Source organism: Telopea speciosissima, chromosome 2, assembly GCF_018873765.1.
Source record: "Telopea speciosissima isolate NSW1024214 ecotype Mountain lineage chromosome 2, Tspe_v1, whole genome shotgun sequence".
In the NCBI taxonomy this organism is placed as follows: Eukaryota; Viridiplantae; Streptophyta; class Magnoliopsida; order Proteales; family Proteaceae; genus Telopea; species Telopea speciosissima.
Window position 1 is genome coordinate 74,602,067 of NC_057917.1, and position 7,033 is coordinate 74,609,099.

Here is a 7,033-nt window from a genome sequence, read left to right on the forward strand (position 1 = left end):
GTCCCGGATGAAATAATTCATTATTGTCTTTGGACTAGGAATGAAAATGCATAATTTTCCATTTCTATGTGGCGCCTCTCCTATTTGCTCTTGTTTTAATTTTTGGCGATGCTAATGCTCTCTCTTCGTTCCGAGCTCCTCAAATTCAAGAGGCCCAGTTAATATATGAAGGCATCCAAGGTCCTAGAGTTTTTCGTGGGATTATTCCCAATACCCCTCATGTGTGAGTGACTTGATTATCCAACCCAAAAGCCTAAGTTGTTAGGTAGAGAGGCCCAACGGGTGTATGAAAGCATCAAAGGTCCTAAAGTTTTTTAAAAGGCTTTTAAGAAATAATTTGGGCTCAGTGTAACTTCATTCTGAATATGAGTTCAGATGGCCCATGGCCCATGGCCCATGCTTCCTTACAAAAAATATACATTTGGGTCTAATCTCATATCCTTGTTTTAGGATTCCAATGGCTGTGTCCTTAGAAAATCATATTCATCCAAAAGTGTCTGACCTTGATTTTGAAACTTTCACAGCTCACACATGTATCCAGCTATCAATTCCCTGGTTTATGAAAAAAGAAAAACTATACTAATCTCTTAGATAACAAAGTGATTTAGTTTTGAAAGAAAGATCTCATTTTCACAGATGCCTAGATCAATCAATTTGTTATTATATGTTTTGTCTTCTAATGAAATCAATTTATGAGACTTATCCTCTAATCTAGGGTACAGTTCCAATTTTTTCTTTTTTAAGATTTGCCATTTAAAAAGATCATTAGCAGAAATATCTAAGAACCTTCATGCATGTGAATGATCTATGATCTTATCCAAATGACCCACTAATTAATTTGTATACTTTATGAAATCCTTCTACAAGGACAAAAAAATAGCCCTTACCCCTACATATAGCCAAAATAATTTGCAGTACTACTTTTGATCTTCTTTGACATTATTTCCTTGTGTTTGTTGAAAAGTGAAGTTAGCATTAATTGGCTCCTAGTGTGACCTTGCCTGCAAAAAAGGAATAAGATGTTTTTCTAATGGGGATCTTTCATTTGAAGCATAGTTATTGATAAGGTTAATTCCCCCCCCCCCCCCCCCCCCCGCCCAATCAGGTTGAAGGATTGGTCTCAAAAGGATATATATTAAAAGAGAAAGTACAAAAAATAAAAGGAAAAAAGATATGTGCTTGGTGGCGTCTCCTACGCCCTTTCACATGGCACAATAACATTACGCCCTTGTCCCTTGTGTGGATATCAAGGTATCCTCCTTCATTGGCCTAGACGCTGGTGTAGAGACCATGCGTTCAAGTAGCGATCTCTTGTCCATAAATAAAAACCTTCTTGTGCTATAGATAGTTAGTTTTTCTAATCAATCTTTTCTTTTCCCTTATCAATTAGGTAAATATTGTCATAGATAAATTATTCACTCCCATACAAGTATTAGGACCACAACAATAATTTTTGCAAATTTTTTTTTTTTATTGAAATCCATCTGATAGACAAATGAAATGATAGGAAAACTTCTTTTTTCCCTCCATTCTTTTCAATTCTTTCCTCTATCACTATCATGCCAATCAAAAACAGCATTAGGGTTTTCTTTTCCAAATAGTTACATGTAGGGGTGTACATGAATAGCCAAAATCCGTTTCCGTATCCGTTTAGTACTATCCGAATCCGTCCAAAAGCTAAACGAATGCGGATACGGATAGGCTATAGCTATCAGAAAAGCTATATTTATATGTAAACGAATAAAATATCCGATCCGTATATAGCACTATCCGAATCGAATCCGATCCGTTTACAGCCCTAGTTACATGGATGCTTTGATATTAATAATGCACTCCACATGCAGAGTTATGGGGTTTTTTTTCCTTCCCATATTTAGCTCTCCATATTTAATACTTTCCTCATATCATGATGATAATATTTTGTCTATGAAACTTGATATGTGGTTTATCCCCTTTTTTTCCTTCCTATTCTTATTCAATTGTTAGATTTGTTAAATCAATAATTCTTTATCAAGTCCTCTTCATGACTTTTGAAATTTCTAAATGATGCCAATAATAATATTTTCTCTACTAGAGTTGATTTAGAATTAATCCTTTGTTTTCCCAAAATTTAGAAGCATTCATGAGAAAAATTAGTCATAACATATGTGTGTGTGTGTGTGTGTGTGTGAGAGAGAAAGAGAGAGAGAGAGCAAATTGTCTCTAGAATTTGAGATGATAATTTTGGCGGTGATTAATTTGTATTTGAGCTCCCAGTGTGACTAAAGGAAGCGAGAGCAAATACAAATGAAAGAAATTTTAGAGATTTATGGTGGAGCCTAAATTCCTTTTTTAGGTTCCGTTTGTTTTCATGAAAAAGATGGAAAGATTTTTTTCCCCCCTGTAAAGTAGGATTTTCCACTAGTTGTGTTAATATAAAATGCATTGAAAAAACAACAAATTTTATTTGAGAAAATATTCATTAAAATATCATTTACTCATATAAATTTACAACAAAACAAACAAATATTTTAATGGGAAATTTGCAACTATAATTACTGATACTATCTTATAAAATTCCTCTCCACAATTATACCCAAACACCTAAGATGATACAATACTTTCTTTCTTGTGTTTGATTAGAAAGAGAATAACAAAAATAAGAAGATAGAAAAAGGAAAGAAAAAAAAAAGAGGGGGTAGGGGGTTGGTTTCAAATTTCCTTATGCTATGAAATGATTTTTCATCTTAACATTCTTACTTGTACTTTTTTTTATTTTGTTGTTTGGAAGGTTTGTGATAGAAATTTAATTCCAAATGAGAGTAGGGGACCACAACACATTCAGAAATTGTGAAAAAAATTTCTTTCCAAATATAACCAATCAAACAGGGTACCAAGAATAATAATCGTTTTCAATTCTTTCTTTTTCTTTTCCTTCAATCACTATCTAGCCAATCAACCATAGCACGAGGGTCTTCTTTTTCCACCCCCCACATAAATGTTTTGATACTTTTAATGCTCTCCACATGCTCACACAGACATTGAGAGTTTTTCTTTTTCTTAACACATTTATATGGATGGATGGATGGATGGATGGATTTTATACCTTTCACATGCTTAGTTCATTGGAGTTTTATTTATTTGAATTAATCATGGTTAATTAAGCTTGGGTCCGATTCGTGATGTTAAAACTCACCCTTAAATGCTCTTTAGAGATACATAGGAGTTGTTACGCTCAAGTTCTGATACCATTTGTTGGGATTTAGGTAGAACTCACCCTTAAAAGCTAATCGAAGAAGATGTTCAAGTCCTTGCATGGTATCATTATTGTACTATAAGCTTCCATTATGAAGTATTAAAACATATAAAAAGAGAGAGAAAATAAGAGTTGTGAGTGCACCTTCTCAAGCTTAGTAATCAATTAATGGGTCCTTCTTGTGTTGTCCCAACACCATGGAACTCACTGGCATTGCTTTGATTAAAGTCATATGATCAGCACATGTTCATGGACCTTGTCCTTCAAAGTGAAAGTGATGGTGATGACTTTCACCATTCTTTTTAACTATCTAAGAAAACAAAACAAAAAAAATCCTCTCTTTGGTAAGCTATAGCCATTCATCTTAGCTAGGCTTTCTCAAATTCAGAGAGAGAGAGAGAGAGAGATGACCTTTATATAAAGGTGGCCATTATTGAATTGATTAGATAAGCTATGACATTTAGCTAGGTTTAGTTGGGATCTTAAAGGTATATGATTTATGTTAATTAGGTTTAATAGACAAAATGAGGCAGTTTAGGCCAATAGATTATTATACTTTTTTTTATAAGAATTGAGATATGAAATTCCACAAATGCAGGTAGAGAGGTTTCAAATTCTTTGAACTTGGACTAATTACTTTTTATAAACATAAAAACATGCAATTCCAATTGTACATGGGGTCATGGGGTCATGGGGTCATGGGGGTTGTCTTCACCTAATGCTGCTTAAAGATGGACCATTTGCTAAATTCCAAATTGAGCCTTTATGAAAAAAACAGTGACAATAATATGATTCTAATTATGTGATGGTAAAACAAAGAAATAAGAGGATGTTTGGTTGCAAGATTAGCAGTTACCCCAACAAGTACCTAGTTTAGGTAGATCTATGAATTCTACTAATCAGTAAAAGGCCTTCCACCCTCCCTCCTGATGGGGCTCCTCTGTGGCGCGATCACCAGTCTCGCAGTTCCATCCAGTGTCCGTGTGTTGGGTTGCATGCCTGGGTGTTCTTGATCGTCTGATGTGCATCGAATATCTTGCTCCACCACAGAGGACCTATTCTTGTTTACCAACAACATTTTGGTTATTAAAATAATCATTTAGAATACTGAGGTAATTTTTCATAGTTTTTTTTTTTTTTTTCCTCCTTTGGTTTTCAATGTTGAACCAGTCGATCCAATCCAACATTATTAATGCCTTAATGGAATGGAAGGTTTTGGATGGCAAGGAACAAACCGGATCTACATGGATCCGGATATGGATCGGGGTTTTAGTAATTAGTATTGAGATTGTATCGGTCTTAGCCAATACCGATATGATACCGATCTAAATCATCTCGTATCAGTCCAAATCAGACAGTTTTACCTCAAAATTTCAATGGAAATCAATTTTATTTTTAATATTTTTACCCTTGGTGAGTACCTGTGGATCAGTAATCAGTCATCGACACTAATCTCTAACAATCACCCGAGTACTGAGGAGAGTTCAGATTGTCTACCGCACGGGCTATCCGTCTTGCCGTGCTGCATAGATATAAGGTGACATGCATTGACTGTCTTGTCCCTGTCTGAGTGTCTTGCCTTAGTGGGGGTAACGCGATCATTGTGCGTAACCCTGTGTCTGCACAGCACAGGCAGGACACACCAGCGGGCCATAGAAGATCTCGATTAGGGTGGTGTGTGTACAGTAATATCGTACAACATACTACAGCTTCCCCTTCCCCTTCCCCGAAAAAAAAGGGGCAAAAAAAAAAACACCAAACACACTAATAATAAGACGAGAGAGAGAGAGGTCAGGAGAGGTAGCTAGAAGAGCGGAGACTCAGATTCTGAGTCTGACAATATATCAGTGTTTCCTTCCTTCCTTCCTTCCTTCCTTAGAGAGGTATATATTATAGAGAGAGAATGCTTCTATTTTATTGAGGCAATATTTATCTTGTTTCCCGCGCACCATTCAATTCGCAGCTGTAGTGTGACTTTATTACTGTGCTGTGAGTAACACCAAAACCTCTCCATGGATGGTGGACTAATGGTGGACCCCACCCATCTTGTCGATATTTTCCCAAGAACGTGCATCCCATCATCATCTTCTTCTTGGATCATAATATGATCCAATGGATTAGAGGTGCTTTGGGGGGTTGGTGGGGTCATGAATTCAATAATCGAATCTGGTAATTTTGTATTGGAATTGGTCAATCTTGATCCTTCAAATCTATTTTGAAATCGATCATCACTTTGATATCCCTTCCTTTTTAAAGTGTAAAATGAACAAATCTTACATCTTGCGACAAGATCTACAAGCACGATTCGTACTTCCAAGAATCAGAATCGAATTGGATTGGAATCGGCTGGATCCGATTCTCAATTCAAATAATTGACATTTTTTTTAAGATTAAGGGTATTAAACAGTATAGTTTTGGTTTAAACAGTTTGATTCGATTCGATTCACTTAAGAACGTAGTAGATAAAAATCAAAATCTAATCATTTTTTATATTATTCTAATTTGAGAAACCAAAACCATTTTCAATTTCTTGGTTTGTATACATGATTTGTTAATGATTCTTTAATGATTTCTTTCTCAGTATTATGACTCTTGAACTCAAATAAATGAGATAAAGAAGGAAGGAAGAGGTAATATGTTCATAAATGATTTATCAAACTTATTTTAGTTCGATTTTAAATAAGGATATTCATTTCACAATGGATCAAGTTGATTTCACTAAACAATTTCAATTTGGTGTTTAAAATTGAATAGAAGAACGGTAAAAGGTTATGTGCATGACCATACATCTAAATAGACATGCAACAAGACCGTTGGATGGACACGACTATATATAATACATGACGAATTGGTGCATGAACATGCACAGCCATGCACAAAATTTCTCCCCACAAAAAATTCTTAAAAAAAATTAAAGACACGTGAAAGTATTTACTTTTTCTCCTTCTCCATTTCAGTTGCTAGATTGATGATAGAGTCTAACCTGATTTGTACCGATTTGGATCGGATTCAAATGATGGGAGGCGAATCACTTGTCCCATTCGGAGTTTTTAAAGAGGGTGGGGGGTGATGGGACCCATTACCCCTATCTCTCTGCTCATGCTCGCTTGACTTCCATCATAAGTACCTTTCCTGGATATCTTAATTAATCACCCTCTGGCCCCTACAAAACTACCAATGGGTGAGGTTGATATGATTAATTAATTATAACTCTAAGAGATTAATGGGTGTACTTATTGACCCGACCCACCATCCCTCCCCCTACAAATAATGGGTTTTTTCTTTTACCTTTGTTTTTAATTTAAAATGGAACTCTTTCCTACCCAGTTAAGGACGACCCACCATGGATCTAGTAACCCTTCAACCATACATTGGCCCCCCAATATCATTATGATTTATTTGATAATGGCTTCTTTTTTGAGAAGACAGCTGTTTGCTTAAGGCTAGTGCAATAAAGTTAATCCCTATGAGGTTTCGAGTTTGAGATTTTATGTTCCTCGTTTAGTCTAGGATCTAAATTGGATTAGCCAATCCAGATCTTAGGGGTGTCAAAATTGAGACTGAATCAGATAAACTGGTTCAAATTGAATCGAGGTATTGTTGGATTGGTTCCAGATTGAGGTATCATGACCCAAAACCAAACCATACCACACCAAAAATCGAAGGAACTTGACATTAAAACCAAATTTACTTACCTTAATAAAAAACTAATTACAATCCTATCAGAAAAAAAATCAGATTTTTTCATAGTTTTGTATAAATGCGTATGTTAAACCAAACTAAAATCTACTTGAAAGT